This window comes from Sorex fumeus, unplaced genomic scaffold (assembly GCF_029834395.1).
Source record: "Sorex fumeus unplaced genomic scaffold, SorFum_2.1 ptg000035l, whole genome shotgun sequence".
Lineage (NCBI taxonomy): Eukaryota > Metazoa > Chordata > Mammalia > Eulipotyphla > Soricidae > Sorex > Sorex fumeus.
Genome location: NW_026606092.1, coordinates 21,550,857 through 21,569,678, shown reverse-complemented (window position 1 = coordinate 21,569,678; position 18,822 = coordinate 21,550,857). Strand labels below are relative to the sequence as shown.

The 18,822-nt window shown below is 36.6% G+C and overlaps 1 protein-coding gene across 5 annotated transcripts in view; it reads right to left on the bottom strand.

Moving 5' to 3' along the window:
• The window catches only part of GTDC1 (glycosyltransferase like domain containing 1), a 421,396-nt gene that overhangs the window by 305,469 nt on the left and 97,105 nt on the right, over positions 1–18,822 (bottom strand). For 4 of the 5 annotated variants that reach the window (XM_056117624.1, XM_056117626.1, XM_056117628.1 and 1 more), the window contains exon 2: positions 15,563–15,624. The exons of the other annotated variant lie outside the window; for it this stretch is intronic. The gene's annotated coding sequence lies outside the window, so the exon portion shown is untranslated. The remainder of the gene's footprint in view (positions 1–15,562; positions 15,625–18,822) is intronic. 5 annotated transcript variants of the gene reach the window in all.

The following is an 18,822-nucleotide window of genomic DNA, read 5'->3' as shown; positions in this document are numbered from 1 at the left end:
TCTTAGAAACTAAAATACTACTGTGGAACTTGAAGTGTTAAAGGACAAGGTAGGAAAGTTTAGAATAAACAATAAAGTTCAAGTAAACTGTCAAATTAATTTTTGCCTTCAATAATTAGATATGTCTTATAAGGGAAAAAAATTCAACTACGTGAATAAAATCTAAAAGAATTCTTAAGTTTCACACTTAATTTCCAAAGCATCTTATATTGAGAAAGCAGGAAAATGCCATTGCATAATCATCCATATGTGTTTCGCATTTGAAAAAAAATAGAGCTGGCTGCATATTCAACTACTATAGAGACAGTTTTAATATTTTAAAGGACTGTTCCCTCCCATAATCATTAAGATACTTCCTATATTTACATATATATGTAATAAGGTGGAACTCAAGTTTTACCTGAGTAGCAACTCTGGGTTAGTAGACAAATATAATGCCAGAGTCATGGCATTTTTCAATATTTACACATTACTACATTTTCAACTAATATGAAATAATTATTATTCATTGAATTATTTTTCAATACATTAATTGTATCTTATTTCATTTCCAAAACTATTCTGAAAAACTTACTTTATAAATATAGAAAGCAATCTATTTCTATAATTAAGAATTAACCTCCAGACCAGTACAGTGCTATGCAACTATACAATAATGATTTCATTATTATTGTAAACTATGATACCTCAATTGGAAAAAAAATTTAAAGAACTAACTTCCAAAAGAACACAATGACACTATGAGAATATGAAAGGCAAAAAGCAAAAAGGAACAAGCTTATCATGTCACCGACTTTTAAAAGAACACTAACATACACCTATCAATATACAGCATTCTCTTGTAAAATTAGATAAATAGAAAAAAATCCTAATCTTAATAAAGTGCTATGTAGCATTCTTTAACTTTATTGCCTCCTCTCTGCTGACTATCTGTCCCAGAACGGATCACCCCACAACATTAACATTAGCACTCTGACCTTATAGAAAAGGGACAGATAAAGTTTATGGTGAGAGAAAAAAAATTAGCTTTTATGGGTTTCCAAAAGGGATTTCTGAGGACACTAAAAGTCATATAATAATATTGATTGGGTAACCAACTTTTTTACTGCCAAATTATAGACTTATGATTTCTGGAAAAATATCCAAGTGAATCTGCCGTAAGATACAATAAAACAGAGGCAAGAGCTGATGACAACTGTGCAAACTTTAAATATACATATTTAATGATTCTTTAAAGGATCTTATTTCAAGTTTTCAGTATCTCAAGGCTTAGCATTTACATTAGGGTTGTCAGATCATCCTCCCAACATTTATCCAGATACAGCCATAAATTTGAACCTTGAAGCAAATAACTTCTCTGCTTTTACTTTCCAAATGTACAGTATATAGAAACAAAGATTATTTTCTTGCAAAAACATCCTCAAAAATCAATTAGAATATTCAAAATATTCCATATTCACAAATGAAAATAAGTTGCTTGCTGAAACGACAGTCTTCCATTTCACTGCCTTAAAAATTAAGCTGGCATGGATAATAAAAGTGTTTTCTAACTGGATATGCTTGGCATTCAAATATTTTTAAAACAAATACTAATCCATAATTAGATTTCCCAGTCGCAAGCTATAGAAAACAGAATTTGTTGTTATCTTTCAGAGGGTAATATTAATAATTTGGCATTTTAAAAAGTTATAACAATAACACCATCACTCACATAAACCAATAAACAAACTTGCATATGAATATTTTCTAGGATTTTCTGCCCGATCTTTATATTCATTCATTTCACAAATATTCATTGTGCCCACTATGTGTCCATCATTGTTCCAAGTGCTTGCAGATAAATTAGGTAACAAAACAAATGTTCCTGTTATCACAGGGAATTTCTTGCTAATTGGAATAAAAAAGCAATCATCAAGTAAATGTACATCAGATGGTGGCAGGTGCTATAAAGAAAAACAGCACAATATTTTTCTATATTATTAGTGATAGTGATAAGGCCGTTGAAGACAGGTTGGGGAGGGGTAGTATTTTTTATAGGGCTGTCAGGGAACACAAGATTGCAAGTGAGATGACATCTAAATAGAAAACAGAAACACGGAGGGAAAGGGGCAAGGCTGATCTGGATCTAAGATTTCATAGGCAGCAGGTATAGCAAGAGTCTGAGATGGAACATGCTTGGTATGCACAGTGAGAAGGAAAGACTATATGACTGCAAAGTATTAACAAATTTGCTTTATTCAGAAAGCATTTATTTAGTGGTTACATTTTTGTCAAAGTATACTTCGCTAAAAACCTGACCCAAATATAGTTTCTGGCCTTATTTTATGTTCCCTTCCAGGAGAAGCAGCTTTGAGTTTTGGAGGGTGGACGATGAGGCGATTATACCAGGATCACATAAAAATATCTCCATACCTGCAACTATATCTATCTTCCATTCTTTCTCTGAAACAGCTTCATGGCAGTCCTTGATTCAAAAATCTGATTTTTTTTGTATACACTGAAGAGGAAATTGCTTAGCAAGGAGCAAGACCTTTTTGAAGGAGGTTCCAACTTCTATTTTAGCCTCAACTTCCGCGTCTCAGACAAATATCACTACCCCAAACACAGTAAGGCTCTTTTTTTCTCATTTAACGGACAATCCTGACTCCAAACACTGGTAGTGCTCTCTTTCTAGGAATCCTTTGCCCTTGGCACCTGCCAAATCCTGATATACAGTTTAAGATTCCATTCAAATTCCATCTTAATCGGCAATGGCATAAGTCAATTGCTCACCCATGATTTGCCAATTATAAACAATTCTCCTTCCTCTGTAGTAAGATAAAAATTGGCTTATATATTAAAGCAGTTATAAACTCTTATACAATAAGCTGTATAGTATATATGTACATCTTCCCAATCAGATTTTAATTCCTTGGCAACTAACTTGAATATAATTTATACCTAATCATAATACAGTCAAGTACCTTAAACACGGTAGGCATTCAACGAATATATCTGACTTCTCATTAGTAGACTACTATACTTAGTAACTATAAACTATAATTAAGGCACCTATTGAGGGAAGGGGGAAAGAGACATAGCATAATCATAAGGTGGATTATCCAGAATCACGTATATAGCCAGCTACACAACTAAATTCAAAGCAAGTATCACTGAATAAGATAAGTACTTATTGAGTAGCATAATATAAAACTAAAGAGAAATGGGAAAAAGCAAACAACAAATATACTTCTATTAGGAACCATTACCAAGAATAAAAATTCACTTAAATATTTACAAAGTGCCTACTAAAGGCCAGATACTCTATTATTTATCAAAAACTCAAAGATGAAAATAAAGAGAAAGGCCTAAATTTCCATATGCAATATTTTAAGTACAAATTGTTGGCCTATAAATTATTCTTTCCAAAGTATGATTAAAGTAGTTTGAGGGCCAAAAGAGACTATCAATACCCAATTCCAAGTGCAAATCTTGGAAAGCTATCTTCCTAAATTGTGATTATGTAGTAACTCACTCCTAGGACTGCTTCTGAATGTTAAAAGGGCTTCTTTTATTCTTAGTAACTATAAACTGCTCAGATAGAAAATTTGAGTTCCAGGCACTTGAATACATTCCCTGCTTTGAGATAAGTTCTATCCATGCACAGGTTGTTTTAATAATTAAGGTACCAACAACCCAGTCACCATAAATGAAAAGGGAGGAATTTATTAAAATGGTGCTATACACGGGATCTTGTATGGGACAGAGTAGATAGTTATTTGCTTTGTCCTCCGAGGCCAAAATTACAAAAAGGAAATGGAAATACAACAGAAGGAAGTTAGGTGACACATTGGTGAGTAGAGAGACACACTACCAAATTAAACCAAGCCATTTCTCCTGCACAGTCTAAAGGCAACAAAGAAAACAAATGTAATGATGGTATCTCAGAATTTCTTTACAATGTATTTTTCTACTGTATGTGACCTTCTGCATGTGTATTAAAAATATAAAGCTGGGGCTGGAGAGATAGTACAGTGGGTAGGGTGTTTGCCTCACATGCGGCCAATGTGGGTTCAATTCCCAGAACCCATTTGGTTCCCCAAGCACCACCAGGAGTAATTCCTGAGTGCATGAGCCAGAAGAAGCCCCTGTGCATCGCCAGGTGTGACCCCAAAACAAACAAACAATATATATATGTATATATAAAGCTATTTTAAATCTGATGGAGTTAAATAGTTAAAAAATAATGTACCTCCAATGCCACCTAGTAAAAAAAATGATCTAGTACCCACTTAAGACTTCCAAGGATTTAATAATCATTTCTGTAAATCAACAACAATAAAATAACTGTCAAACTACCTGCTTGCTTCTGGAAAAATAAATTTGAATTCCTTATTTGTTCAAAACAGATCTAAATATATGAGTACTAAAAGAATCCTGATTTAAACAATAATCTAAGCATTATGTTTCAAAGAAATTCATCTTGCATTTACCCTTGGAATAAAGTGCTCTCCTCCCCCCAATAAAAAACTGCTTCCAAATATTTTGAGGATTGTTCTATAATCTTTAAATCTGAATATCTTTCACTCAAAACAACTCTGATAAACCAATACCAAGTTTCTGTATCAATCAAGAACCCAGAAAGTTCAAAGGTCCAAGCAATATAGGAAGTAGAACAGTTAACTTTAGGGTAGCTCACTCCATATTCGTTCCAATTCTCCTTCCTACTTCCCCCCCCTCCAAATAAAGGCTGCAACCCAAAATACTTATATCTTTCTAAAGGTGCTTATATAACATAATTGTGGCTAATGACATGTAAGTGAAAACTCCATGAGTAGAAAAAGAGGAATCTCCCAATGAGGGAGGGTGGGGAGGCTTCTTTATTTCCCTTCACTTTTCTTTCTTCTTAAAAGTAAACAAAACTTCTTTGAAATAAGTGTTGCACGCAGAGAATGGCAGAGAAGTATGATATTACCTGGATCCCAGTGGCATCTACTACCTGGGACTGTCCTTAGATTTCTTATGACATAAGACAAATAAAACACATATATAAGGCCAATGATGAGGCTCAGAGGTAGAATATTATCTCACATGTGTGGGGCTGTGATTCCACGGGACTGGATTCCACGGGATGTCAAAAGACCGCGTGGCCGCCCACCTACCAGATGGTCAGACTTCTTCGTCAAGATCATGAACGATTGGTTTGAGGCTCTTCATGTTCCCAGAGCGAACAGATGCCATTGGGCTACACTAGCACGCGACAGGGACAAATGGAGACGTTACTGGCGCTCGCTCGAGCAAATCGATGACTAACGGGAAGTTAAGTGATTAAGTGATTAAGTGATGTGTGGGGCACTTAGTTCAACTTCAGGCATCAGAAGAAAAATAAATAAATGTTCAGAATAAAAAAATTATTTAGAACCATAAATATTTTCACTGTGATGGATGCTACAATAATAAAGGCATTTAAATGAAACTCTTGTCTCCTGCTACCTTGATTTACTCTATGACGTAAAACTTCTTGCTAGAACAATAACAATAATAACTTGAAATAAATTTTAACATTTTTCCTGATTTCTCAGTAATCTAGATTATTTTTGTGTATTCAATTTATTTCCTCCATAAAAAGCCTTTAGCTGGGGCTGGAGAGATAGTACGGCAAATAAGTCATCTGCCTTCAAGTGGCCGGCCCAGGTGCAATCCACATATAGTTCCCATAGCCCCAACAGGAGTAATTCCTGAGCACAGAGCCAGAAGCCCTGAGCACAGTCAAGTACGGATGCTCCCTCAAAATCTATTTGCTGCATAATCATTACAAAATCTTTCTTTTCCTAATTGAATACATCTCAAACCTTTAAGAAAATGTTTTTCTTGTTGTATGATTATATGCAACTCACAATGTAATATATATATATATACATACATACATACATACATACATACAAGAAACAGCTATTGCGAAGAAATAGGTAAGAAAGAACGGAAGGCAGGTGAGAAAGATAATAGAGGGGTTAAGGAATTTTTCTTGCATACTGCTGACTTGGGTTTGATCCCAGGCAACACACAGGGTGTGGTGATAACCACCAGAAATGATCCCTGAACATAGAGTGAGGTATGAAACCTGTTTATGGCCACGTGTATTCCAATTCTTCCCCAAAATATATGTATATATATACATATATATATATACTTTTTAAGAAAGATAGGAGAGAAGACTAGCTTATTTGAAAGTATAAACGATGTTTTACACTTTTTAAAGCACTTTAGAAAGTAGATTTAGTTTAAATAAAAGGGACCAGTAATTCGATAAATAAGACAGATTCCTCCCCAATATAAAACCAGTGATTTTTATTTTAATTTTTAATCAGTAATTCAGTTTTAAAATTTTTCAAACTTGAAAAAATCAAAAAAACCTTTGATGTTCAATTCACCATTTAGTATTATTACATCACACTATGTCATATTATTATATGCTACCAGTAGTCTCCTACAGCAATAATCTATCTCCTGTAAGGTTTTTTTTTTTTTGGACAAATTCTAAATGTAGATGGTTCTTGGGATAGTTTCTATTGTACAGTTCTGAAAAGATTCATTAATTTCAATCACCATCAGTTCTATATGCCACATATACTTTTTCAGCCTTTTTGTTCAAATATATTTCACTGTGGCCATTCAAAGGAAAATTACACATTCCAATAACATTTGAGTTCCTCTCAGTTACCCTTTCAGTGGTTCAGGGTAATGATAGAGTAAAGAGTCAAGCAGGCTCTTTTTATTTTTTTTTCTTTCACTTGGTAGAATTTCAGCTTAAAATCTCTTGTGCCAAAAAGCAATGGGTAAATGTCTAATGCTCTCTCTCTCTTAACAGTAGCTTGTTTTGGAGGGAAGGGGAGTGAGAGTCAGGAGAAATCACTCCCTCCGCTTTTAAGGAAGTCTTAGCATATGGGATAAGACATTTTTTAATCCCTTCTTCTTAAAATAGATATGTGGAACCAAAAAACTCAGGAGGGGTGGGAGAAGGAAAGGGAAATAAGAATTAGAAGTTTTTCAGCTATCTCTGAAAATGGGTAATGAATAAATAAGTAGAACTTGAGTTTAACCCATAAATTCTCATGGGCATAGTTACTAAAATGCATATATATTTAAAAACAACAAAACTGGAGTTTGTATACTTCTTGGCATTGTTCATAGGTAGAACCTTCCTCCCAAAGGATAAAGACTATATTCACATCTTGAGACTTGAGTCAGGAAACATGAATGTCTTTATTTTAAAGCTAGCACTGAAGACAGTAGCTGACAATCCATACGAACTCAAAAGAATATGACAAGTCTTCCTTGGTTTATCCTCTCAACTTCAATTTCATCTGCAGTTATCTCCTTTAAAACAAATATTTCTAGGGTCTTTACAAAATAGAATTCTTTTTATCGGGCCCATTTTTATTTGGTTATCTTTTTAGGTGCACTAAAGATTGAGTTTACAATAAACTGAACAGACAGCGTACAAAAGGCTTTTAGAACTATACCATATGGTCCAGGGAAGGGAACAATCTGGACGATCCCCATTTCAATCTGCAAGCTTGTCCACCTCTATAACACATTATACCACTGTAATAAAATATTAAGATGGAAACGTAAAAGTGAAAATAGTCTATCTTTAGCATTACCAAGCAACTACACTTCTGAAAATGTACTGATAAACGTAATAAACATTTACTTTAATTTATATTCTGAAATTTTGGTATGCAACACCATGCGTGCAAGCCTAGGCCAGTATTCACTAGAAACAATATTTCGGCAGGGATATGTGTGGGTATTCAACTTATGCTTCAGAAATTTGGGAGAGGGAATAAAAACACTTTTACAGGGGGCATATTGGCAGGGGCTGATGTAACAGATGACACATTCTTGGAAATCAAATAAAAGCAATAGGGAAATACCCATTGTTGCCTGGTGAAGGCCTAATCACATGGACACAGCTGGAACCAATGTAGATCATTCATTAATAAAATTGTATTGTAGTAGCCACTTTTTGATGCATTTAAATTGCTGCTGTAGCCAAATCTCTGAATTTTTTTTTGTTCAGTTTTAGACTGTTTTCACAGGAAATTTGAGTAGATTTTAAGAGGGTGGGGGGGGGGATCTCCTTCTTTCATGCTTAAAATGAGATTAGCTCAAAAAGCTAAATGTCACTTTACCTTGCAATCTACTTACACTATCAGCAGCTTAAAATATGCAGTGTAAACCTGAAAAGGGGGAACTCATATGGTGGTATCGATAAAAAGTGAGCAGCATGAGATGCCACAGAAAACATATGAAATACTTGTGAAAGTATTCTACAGAATGATAATATAGCATGTCAGGCAGCAATATTAAAATGTATCAAAAATTAGGGAGAAAAAATAAAAACAACTAAATTAACACATACCCCCTCATGTAAAACTCTGTATTGGATTTTTACATCAAAGTATGTATTATCTATTTAAGGAAAGATTACCATTTTGACCACATAAAATTATACTTTTGACCACATAAACTTAGAAATTACTATATGTTAGAAACATTCATACCCAAAAACATACTCAAAACTCACCCAGGAGTTTTACTTGAGTTTTTTTTTTCTTTTTAACTTGAGCTTTATAATATAGACAGATGAGATAAAATTCTGGTATTATTTAAAGCATGGCATGTAGGGGGCTAGAGCAATAGCACAGCGGGTAGGGCGTTTGCCTTGCACGCAGCCAACATGGTCAACACAGGTTCAATTCCCAGCATCCCATATGGTCCCCTGAGCACCGCCAGGAGTAATTCCTGAGTGCATGAGCCAGGAGTGACCCCTGAGCATCGCCGGGTGTGACCCAAAAAGAAAAAAAAAAAAGCATGGAATGTAATATGATAAGCAAATGCTATTTCCAACAATAAATTTAATATTTATCAAACTTTATCAGCACCCAATAATATTTTATCTTTTATACTTTCTACAAGTATATTAAGTTACTCTATTATTATCCCTATATATTATGTCAAACTATAAAGATACAGTAGTAACTCTGATATGATTCTGAATTAAACATAACTATAGAAACTACTGCCTACTAAAATGAAAGCTCCAAATCACTAATCAAAAAAAGCTCAAATAGGTCTTAACTATTTTTTTTTTGCTGTTATCTGTGTATCCTTAGAGTAAACAAATATAAAGGGATTCATTCAGGTTGCTGTTCTTAAATCACAGAAATATATACTCCTTCCATAGGGAAGATAAGGGGTTTAACAGCAAAAAAAAAAAAAAAAAATAGACCAGTGGACAAAAATATCTAAAGTCATTGAGTAGCATTTAATCTGAAATAAATACTAGTACACTAAAATAAAAGTTTTGCTACTGATAGTAACTTTGATCACTAATTCTAACTATCAGACATGATATAAACAATTCAAAGCAGTCATACACGTAGATGACAGTCTCTGTGGCATTCCTTCTCAAAAGTGACTTCGTTTTGAAGTTTACCACTCTGGCCTAAAGATTTCGTTAGTGTGACTATACACCCACCACCACCTCCTAGATTCACTTTCGCTGCTCTACAGAAAAAGCCACTCAAATACACGTTTAAAAAGAAGGTTTAAAAATAGCACTGGAGGAATAGGGAGCGTGCATGTTTTACATGTGCATTATACATACAAAGCAATTTAAGTATTTGTTTGTTTTGTTAAGATAATGAGCCAGTATGTTGCTGAACCTGTCTGAAGAATGAGAGAAAATAACAGGTGAGTTTATTTAATGCATACTTTTGATATACCTGCTTTACAAAGCCTTTTAATGATTTTAAAGCATTTTCTAAATTAAAAATAAATCTCAAGGTGCGGAGTGGAACTTCTAGATTGCATAAATTTATCCTAATGAACCCATAATGAATATATTTCCAGTATAGATGGCATATAAAAATATTTCACATTAATAATTCTAACACGAACTACTGTTTACTTCCTTTTTAGTCACATTTGTTACACTGTTATAAAAATACATGAGCTTTTCCTCCCAACGTACTTTTTATTGCCAAAAATCATTGACAATTTTTAAAATAAAAATAAGTCAAAATAATATCAATCTCCTCCTAAGAAACATATTCTGCCTATTTAGCGATTCTAGTCTTGATTTACTTGAAAGTAAATCTTTTGTTTTTGCTTAATACAAAAAAACAAAAAAAAAGAAAACACATTCATATTTTGAGGAACATTGTACGAAATTTCATAGAAGACTTGCTCATACTGAAAATCTAACCTTCTGCCCAATTATTCATTTAGAAGTCGCAACGTCACATTTTCACACTCCTTGCAATAGGAGATCACCAGCTATAAGTTAGAAAGGATTGGAAAACTTAAAAATACCTTTGTGCTTTGCCTTGCAGTTTGATTTTCAAAAGAAAATAATTTAAGCTCACATCCTTATATTAAATAAGAGTTCACTTTGCTTACTCTAACAACTCATATAAGGCAATCTAACTGTGGATGTTTGGCTTTATATATAAAAGATACAAGCTGCACCTGAGTTTTAGACAAAAATAGAAAACAATCCCCCCACTTTTTTTTTTATGTCATCTGAGATATCTTGGCATAGAAATCCAAAGAATGCAAGCAACTATCACTCAGGGTTTCCATTCGAATAAGAAGCTGTGAAGCCAGACAAGATTCCTACCAAGCAAGAAGACTGTATCAACACAAGCAATGTTAGCAATACTCAGAGAGGGTTTCGGGGAAAAAAAGTGGCAAAAATGCAACTGTGAAGAAAATCTCTAAGAGAGCTGGAAAAGGCACATGTACCACGAATTTCTATAAGAAACAATGTCATTTAATAAATAGGGAGGTAGTAAGAAAAACAACATTTTTTTTCCTAAAGACCTGTTTCATGATAGCAATCTTTGTAAAAAAAGAGGAAGATGAGGGAAAAGAACAGTGCGAGCTGGAAAAGCCAGAGATTGCTTGCCTCCTTTTGGGGGTGCTGGGAGGGTAGACCCTCTGCCTTATGAAAACCACTGCCAGAACCAAGCTACACAAAACATTTTGGCTGCCAGCCTAGAACAGTGCCAGGCTGTTTTTTATTTCTGTGCTAGACTCCCTCAATTGAGACACTGTGGGATTGTCACTTTGATGCACATTGAGAACAAAGAATAATATCGTAAAGAGGGGGGCAAAATTTTGCCCCTTTAAAGTCAGGTTAGCATTTTGTTTTCTTTGACAGGTCTTGAAAAGACCAAAGAAACAAGACTTATGCTGAAGAATGTATCAATTGCCTAAAGAAATTAGCATGAGTACAATATTGTCGACAGTTTAATAGCCATGCAAAAAATTAACATTTAGAAAAGCAAACTTTAAAAAGGGTCCAAATCATACATTCACCTGTTTAGGAAGCCAGAGACAAAAACAAACCAAAAAGAAAAAAAAAGAAAAGAAAAACCCAATGATTCTGATTCCCATCTCTTCTTTATAACGCTTGCCATATGAAGGAAGGCCATAAAAATCCAGCAAAGGACTAATGTAAATGTTTTAATTTTTCAGGTCACTTTTTGGAGGTCACTGTGTCAGCTGCTATTCTGACCTTGATTTCCCTTATTAAATAATCTAATTAAATACCACAACATTAGAACCTGAGTATTTTTGCTTTACAGAGAAAGAACTGACAAATGATCTAAAATGTTTGAAAGATTAAACTGCAAATCATCTAGAAAGTTGCCACAGACACAAACAAGAAAACCATTTCTTCAATCCCATTCAACTCTGGACTAGAAGCAAATACAAAACAAATGAGAAAGCCTTGTGTGCTGATGCAAGCTTGAACTAAATATACTACCTGAATCGGGTGACTAAAAACACCTATAAGTCATCAGCTCCTAAAGGTATGACCTTTTTCTCTTTAATGCACAAGATAAGAAGAGGTGGCCGTCCATTTTCTACAAACCAAATGAAATGAAAGAATGAACTGTGACAAGCCCAGATCCCATGCTGGCATAATTTTACACTAAGCTCAGCATCATATCAAAACAGTTTGCTTCTCCCTGCCAATCAGAGTCGGGAGGGGTGGGGGGAGGGGAACGGGGTTGTGAAACAAATATAGCATTGATGAATAGCACCAATGGCCTACTAGTCCCTTCCTCCAGCAGGTCTCTACTGAAATCAGATGTTAAGAGAAGACCAACGGCTGTTACAGAAATAGAAAGAACTAAAGTACTTGCCTCAGATGTTACACATGGAAGTTAGGAGCATTTACCACCTGAGCCCATCTAATTTCCGGCAAAATGATCCCCTGCCCAGTTTTGCTCATGGCCAAAGAATCTGAGAGCCAGTTGAGAAAGGCATGGGGATGGGAGAACACAGGGAAGAAACCAATTGAGGAGAGTGTGGCCAAACTTCAAACAATGTATGTGTCGCATTATTCTAATTAGTTATCTCCTACAACAATTGGGATCAAGTTCAATGATTTACTCTGAGTGGCCAGGGTACATCAGCTGTATAATGAAAGAATGAATTATTTTGTTCCTCGCTGTTCTTCTATTACATTTATTTTCTTTCCTCCAGGATATACTGTTAATGCTATTAATGCGTGAGGCACTGAGAGTTGTAGGCAAAACATAAATGTACTGACAAAGTAGCATACAGAATGGTGTATTGCTGGCTTTGCTTCAAAAAGGAATGGAAGGTAAACTCAGAAAGAAAAATAATGTTAGGTATAGAAGAAGCCAGGTGATAAGATAGCCTCTTTCTATAGGTTATTATTATAGAGGAAAAAGGACTAGGATTGAGGTCTAGATACAGAAGCTAAGCTTGGGGGGTTGGGGGGAGGAGCCTGGAATCTAGATGCAATAGCCAAGCCAACTGAATTGTAGAGAAAGATTAGGGGAGTTAAATTTATATAACTTGGCTGACAACCAAGAAACAATATGAGAGCTGTCCACAACTCTCCAAGATATATGTATAAAAAGAAGAGTGGAGAATTTTAATCTACTATAGAAGTGTGAATATATGTAATAATAATAATATAAAATAAAAATAAGTAAGTCTGACTTCAAGCTGTAGAGGAAACAGTCTGTTCAAACAAGAAGGATGCTTCAGGGGTATGGTGCTGCCAGCAGGTCAGCCTAGACCCATGGGGCAAGTACATCACCAGCGTGATGGTACCTTCAGGCTTCCTGATATCCCAAAATTGCTTCTGTGCCTCTGGCCAGACCCCAACAATTTGGAACCAAGTTCCTGAAAAATTAAACAGTCAAACTTAGGTATGTGGTAGCTACTCGCACACACCAACTCTGATCAGCTATACAAGCTCATTTATTAGTCTTGCTTCAGAGACCCATAAATAAATCTTGGAAGAAATCAAAAGAAGCAGTTAATCTCAGACCTGCACAAGGCTGAACAGACCAGAGTAAATCAGAGGGGGCAGGTCGGCCTGGTTCCCGACCAAGTAGACAACCACTTGCTTCCACAATCTAGAATTGCCACCGTGCCCCCAACTGGACTCCACCATCTCAGGACAGACCTCACTGAGATATAATTGCTGACAATTCAAGCAGACGGGCTTTGAGACTGAAATCTCCAAGCTTACTTGGGATCGTGATGGGCTACCTCCCCTACCTCCCTGTACTTCCAGAAGCCTCAGCAGTCATATCCACACCCCAAAGCTTCCACCCAGTTAAAAATGTTACTCCAGACTGTCTTTGTATTTTGGTCACTGTTTCTTTTGAGGTGCAGAAGCTTACAGAATGGGAAAGGATATTCTCCAAATACACATCCGACAAGGGGTTGATATGAAGGATATAAAAAATACTGTTTGAACTCCACAAGAAAAAAACAACCAACCCCATCAAAAAATGGGGCAACAAAATGAACAGAAACTTTCTCAAAGAAGAAATCCGAATTAAAAGGCACATGAGAAAATGCTCTACATCATTAATCATCAGGGAGAGGCAGATCAAAACAATAATGAGATAACATTTCACACCACATAGACTGGCCCACATCCAAAAGACCAAAAGCAACTGGTGTTGGTGCAGATGTGGCGAGAAAAGGACTCTCCTTCACTGCTGATGGGAATGCCGACTGGTTCGGCCCTTTTGGAAAACAGTATGGACGATCCTCAAAAACTTAGAAATTGAGTTCCCATTTGATCCAGCAATACCACTCCTGGGAATATATCCCAGAGAGGCAAAAAAGTATAGTCGAAGCAATATCTGCACTTGTTTGTTCATTGCAGCACTCTTTACAATCGCTAGAATCTGGAAAAAACCTGAGTGCCCAAGAAGAGATGACTGGTTAAAGAAACTTTGGTACATTTACACAATAGAGTACTATGCAGCTGTTAGAAAAGATAAAGTGATGAAATTCATATACAAATGGTACTACATGGAAAGTATCATGCTAAGCAAAATGAGTCAGAAAGAAAGGGACAGACATAAAAAGATTGCATTCATCTGGGGAACATAAAGTAACAAAATAGGAGACTAACACCCAAGAATGGCCGAGATAAGTACCAGGAGGATTATTCCATGGCTTTGAGGACAGCCGCACACGCTAGGGGAAAAGGCAGCTCAGATAGATAAGGGAGCACCAAATAAAGGGTGTTGGGAGGTTCCTCTCAGGATGGGAAATGCGTGATGAGAGTAGACTATAGACCAAACAAGATTGCCACTCAATGTCTCTTTTGCAAACCACAGCACTCAAAAGGAGAGAGATTACAAAAGGGAATGCACTGCCACAGAGGTAGGGTGGGATGGGGGGTTGGGGGGTGGGAGGGATACTGGGACTGGTGGTGGTGAAGAATGGGCACTGGTGGAGGGATGGGTATTTGATCATTGTATAACTGAAACCCAAGCACAAAAATTTGTATGTCTACAACTCTACCTCATGGTGTTTCACTAATAAAAATTTAAGGAAAAGAAAGAAATTATAAAATATCAAGAAAAGAGCTACCAAAAAAAATGTTACTCCATCTTTACTTTCCTGATAAAAATAATGAATGCCCCAAACAAACACAATGACCTCTTAGTACCTGTACTGCAAACCAGAATGCACAAAAGGAGAGAAAAAAAAAGAAAGAAAGAAAGAAAGAAAGAAAGAAGTGCCTGCGATACAGGCAGGCTGGAGGATGGTAGATGTTGCAGAATGCTGGGGGGTCAGGGGGGAACAGGGGCCACCGGAGGTGGGAAATGTACACTGGTGGAGGGATGGGTGTTGGATCATTGAAAAGACAATTCTTTGCAAAGACTGTCAAATAAATGTTCTTGTATGTTAAAAGTCAGACACTTCTTTCCTTAAACATTAGTCTCCAATACTGGAATATGCAAAAATCAGATTACTTGATCTTTAAACTTGATCATTATATTACTGCATAAACACCTTTGTAATGGTCTATCTCATGGATATTCAATTTTGAAAATTAGAAGGGAAAAAAGAAAGAAAGGCTGCTTCCTCCTCTTTAGAAATATTTATCAACTACTGACCAACAATGGAGTAAAATATAGACAGAAAATGATCAATACTGCAATAATATGATAATAATGATTATATTAATAAGAGAAATCTAAATGCTCCATTTGCTTACCTGATGATCCAAATATACTGATATCTCTTAACATATGGTGATTCGGGCTAATGCAGATCTACCTGCATGATCACTGTATCACACTGTATCACACTGTCATCCCATTGATTGTCAAATTACTCGAACGGGTGCCAGTAACGTCTTTATTCCTCCCAGCCCTGAGATTTTAGCAGCCTCTTCTTACTCGTCTTTTCCCAACAATTGGAAGCTCTTTCAGGGTCAGGGGAATGAGACCTGTGCAATCACAAAGGATAAAATTAGATCATTACCCTCAAGATGTACTCACTTGAATTCTTAATTCTGACACAGACAATACTTAAGTTGAACGATCAAGTAATCTGATTTTTGGATATGCCACGATTGGAGAATAATATTTAAAGAAAGAAATGACTGACTTTCAGCGAACAAAGTACATTTGTCAGTCTTTCCAAAGAACTCTTTCCAATTATAACTGATCACCAGCTTTCTCATCATCAGCATCATCATCATTATCACCCCAGTTGTCATCATTCTAATTCACGTTACAGGTCCTTGGCCTTGATAAATGGGTGCCCTTTGGAGCAGTACCTCAAATACTATGTGAGACTTGTGGGTCTATATAAATGGTCTATATAAATGGATAATAATGTTCTCAAGGGAAATTATCAATAAACTGTTAGATGTGCAAAAGGAAAAAGTCTATAATCCAAAAATAAATGCCAAGAATCTCTGTGGAAAATAGTCTGAAATCTCAAAGGCATGTTGGAATGCATCGAGATAATCAAAGCAGGTTCGAGGGTTTGTCCCAAGGTAACAATGGAAATGAAGCTACTAGTCAGTCTAGAAAAGATAAATACCTTAAGAAACTTAAGAAGCAGAACTGGTCCTCTGCCTATATCCCCCCCACCCTTCCTGCCGCCCACCCCCCCCACTCAGTAGTCACAACCATAAGCATCCCTGGCTGGCACCAGACAATATCCTCATTGGCCACCATCCAGATCGCATGTCCTTCTCTCCCAGAAGGGAGCAACATGACACTCGTCATAACCATGCTGCTGGACCCCATGCCAGGTTGTTTCACTCGGGGCACCCTAGAGGAGTGTGGGTGACACCCCTCCCTGCCCCCAAGGGACCCAGCACTAACAGCCAAAAACCTCCAGAACCCAACCACCGCCATACCCACGAGTGAACCTTTCCCTGGACTGTGCAGCCGCGAACACGTCATATGACACACCTTACCCATAGTCCAAAAGTACCACACCACATATGATAGGATTTAAAGTAGGAGGCAACCAACAGTAGAGAGAAGTATTACATTATTTCAGTTCTGATTTGGGACAGAGATTGGGGTTCGGAATAGAAACACCCGAAATACGGTGGTGGGAAGATGCAATGGTGGTGGGATTGGTGTTTGAATATTAAATGCAATCAAATATTGTGAACTACTTTATAAAATTTTAAAAAAATTAAAAAAATTAAAAACCTTAAGAACCTGGATGCCCTAAGAACACTACTGCAAAAAGAACATTACAGCAGGCTTAACCTGTTTATTTGCACAGCCTACTTTCTCTGCAAGTCATGCACAGTGGAGAGAATGAGCTGTTTCTATATAACCAAGGATAGATATTGTGGCATTCCCCTTGGTGTACATAATATCCTGATTCCTTCAGTATATTCATACTGACAGGGTCAAAACTGACCAGATAACTCATCCATAAAGGATCTTATATGACAAGAAAAAAGAAAGAGCCATAAAGAAGTGGGGGGGGGGGGGGGGCTTGAGGGAGGAAAAGGAGGGAGGGAGAGAGAGAGGAAGGGATGGACAGAGGAAAGGAGGGAGGGTGGGAAGGTGGGAAGGGGGGAAAGCGGAAAGGCAAAAAGGAGAAAGACTCACAAATATTTACATAGCACAAAATCATAGGCTTAGCCAAACATATCTGTCACTGACTCCTTTTTGTTGCTTTTTTTTGGAGGGGGAAGGGAGCACACCCAGTGGTGCTCAGGACTTACTCCTGGCTCTTCACCCAGACAGGGATCACTCCTGGTGGGCTCAAGAGATCATCTGGGGTGCTAGGGATCAAAGTGGGGTCAGTTGCGTGTAAGGCAAGCAACCTACAACTGACTATAGCACCAGCCCCATTGACTCCTCTTTCATTAATAATATATTTCCTTCAGCCCTACAAATTGTGTCCCTGATGGCTTTATAGAAACAATTATACACTCATTATTTTTAATTCCATTTAATGCTCAAACTACCACAACTTTGTTTCCTTAGTCAATACTTCACTGGAACAGGCATTGAAAAAGTTGGTAATAACCAAATAAATGAATACTTTCATTCCTTACTCTGTGGCATTTGGTAGAGTCTTATCCACTCTGCCTCATCAAAATTTCACTTTATTATTTTACCAGAGCACCACGGTCTCAGGGTTCTACTCTACCCTAGGAATTTTCTTTGTTTTATCCCTGGATTTTTCACTATGACTTCCCTAGGATTTCATCCTTACGGATATTACGGTTTCATTCTGCCCCAATGCTGAGACTTAACCTGCAAATTCACTGATTAATGCTAAATCCAAACCAATCCACATTCTCTCTTTTACACTAACTTTTCTATCTATGGGTATCTAGCTCTAGCAACTGTTACAAAGTATTATAATAAAACACTCTAACGGGTTAATAGAAAAGATATATACACACATCGATGCATATGTATATGTACATATCCATGTGTATGTGTGCGTGTGTGTATGTGCATGTCCCTGTCCCCAGTTCTTCAAGGAGAGCGTCCTTAAATGAAAATGTAGTACTTTATACACATCCACCTATAAAGAGGGGTCCCTGCTGGTAAAAAGGTTGATTTCTAGCCTTGAGACAGACTCTAGCATCCATCTTCACAAATTCTCTTCACTGCCCTCACACACTCTGCCGCCAGAGACACCATCAAATGCACATACAGGAGACCATGTCAATGGCTAGATGATGCTGTTTAAACAGAAGATCTCAAAGAGCCTAAATGCTTAAATTTTTCAAAAAGACTGAAGCACTTCAAAAAAACTTGCCAAGGATTCCAAAGCTAGCACATGAAAAAACACATTTCACAACGTTAACCTATTTGGAAGCCTGAGATTGCAAAATATCAGTACTGCAAAACTTCCCACCAAACTAGAAGTCTAATACATTATTTACTTAACATTTGAAGTTCCTACAGTCTCCCAACCTAAAAAAAGTTATCTTGAGTTCCTTTCATTGAAAAAAAAATGAGGACATTTATTTTTCCT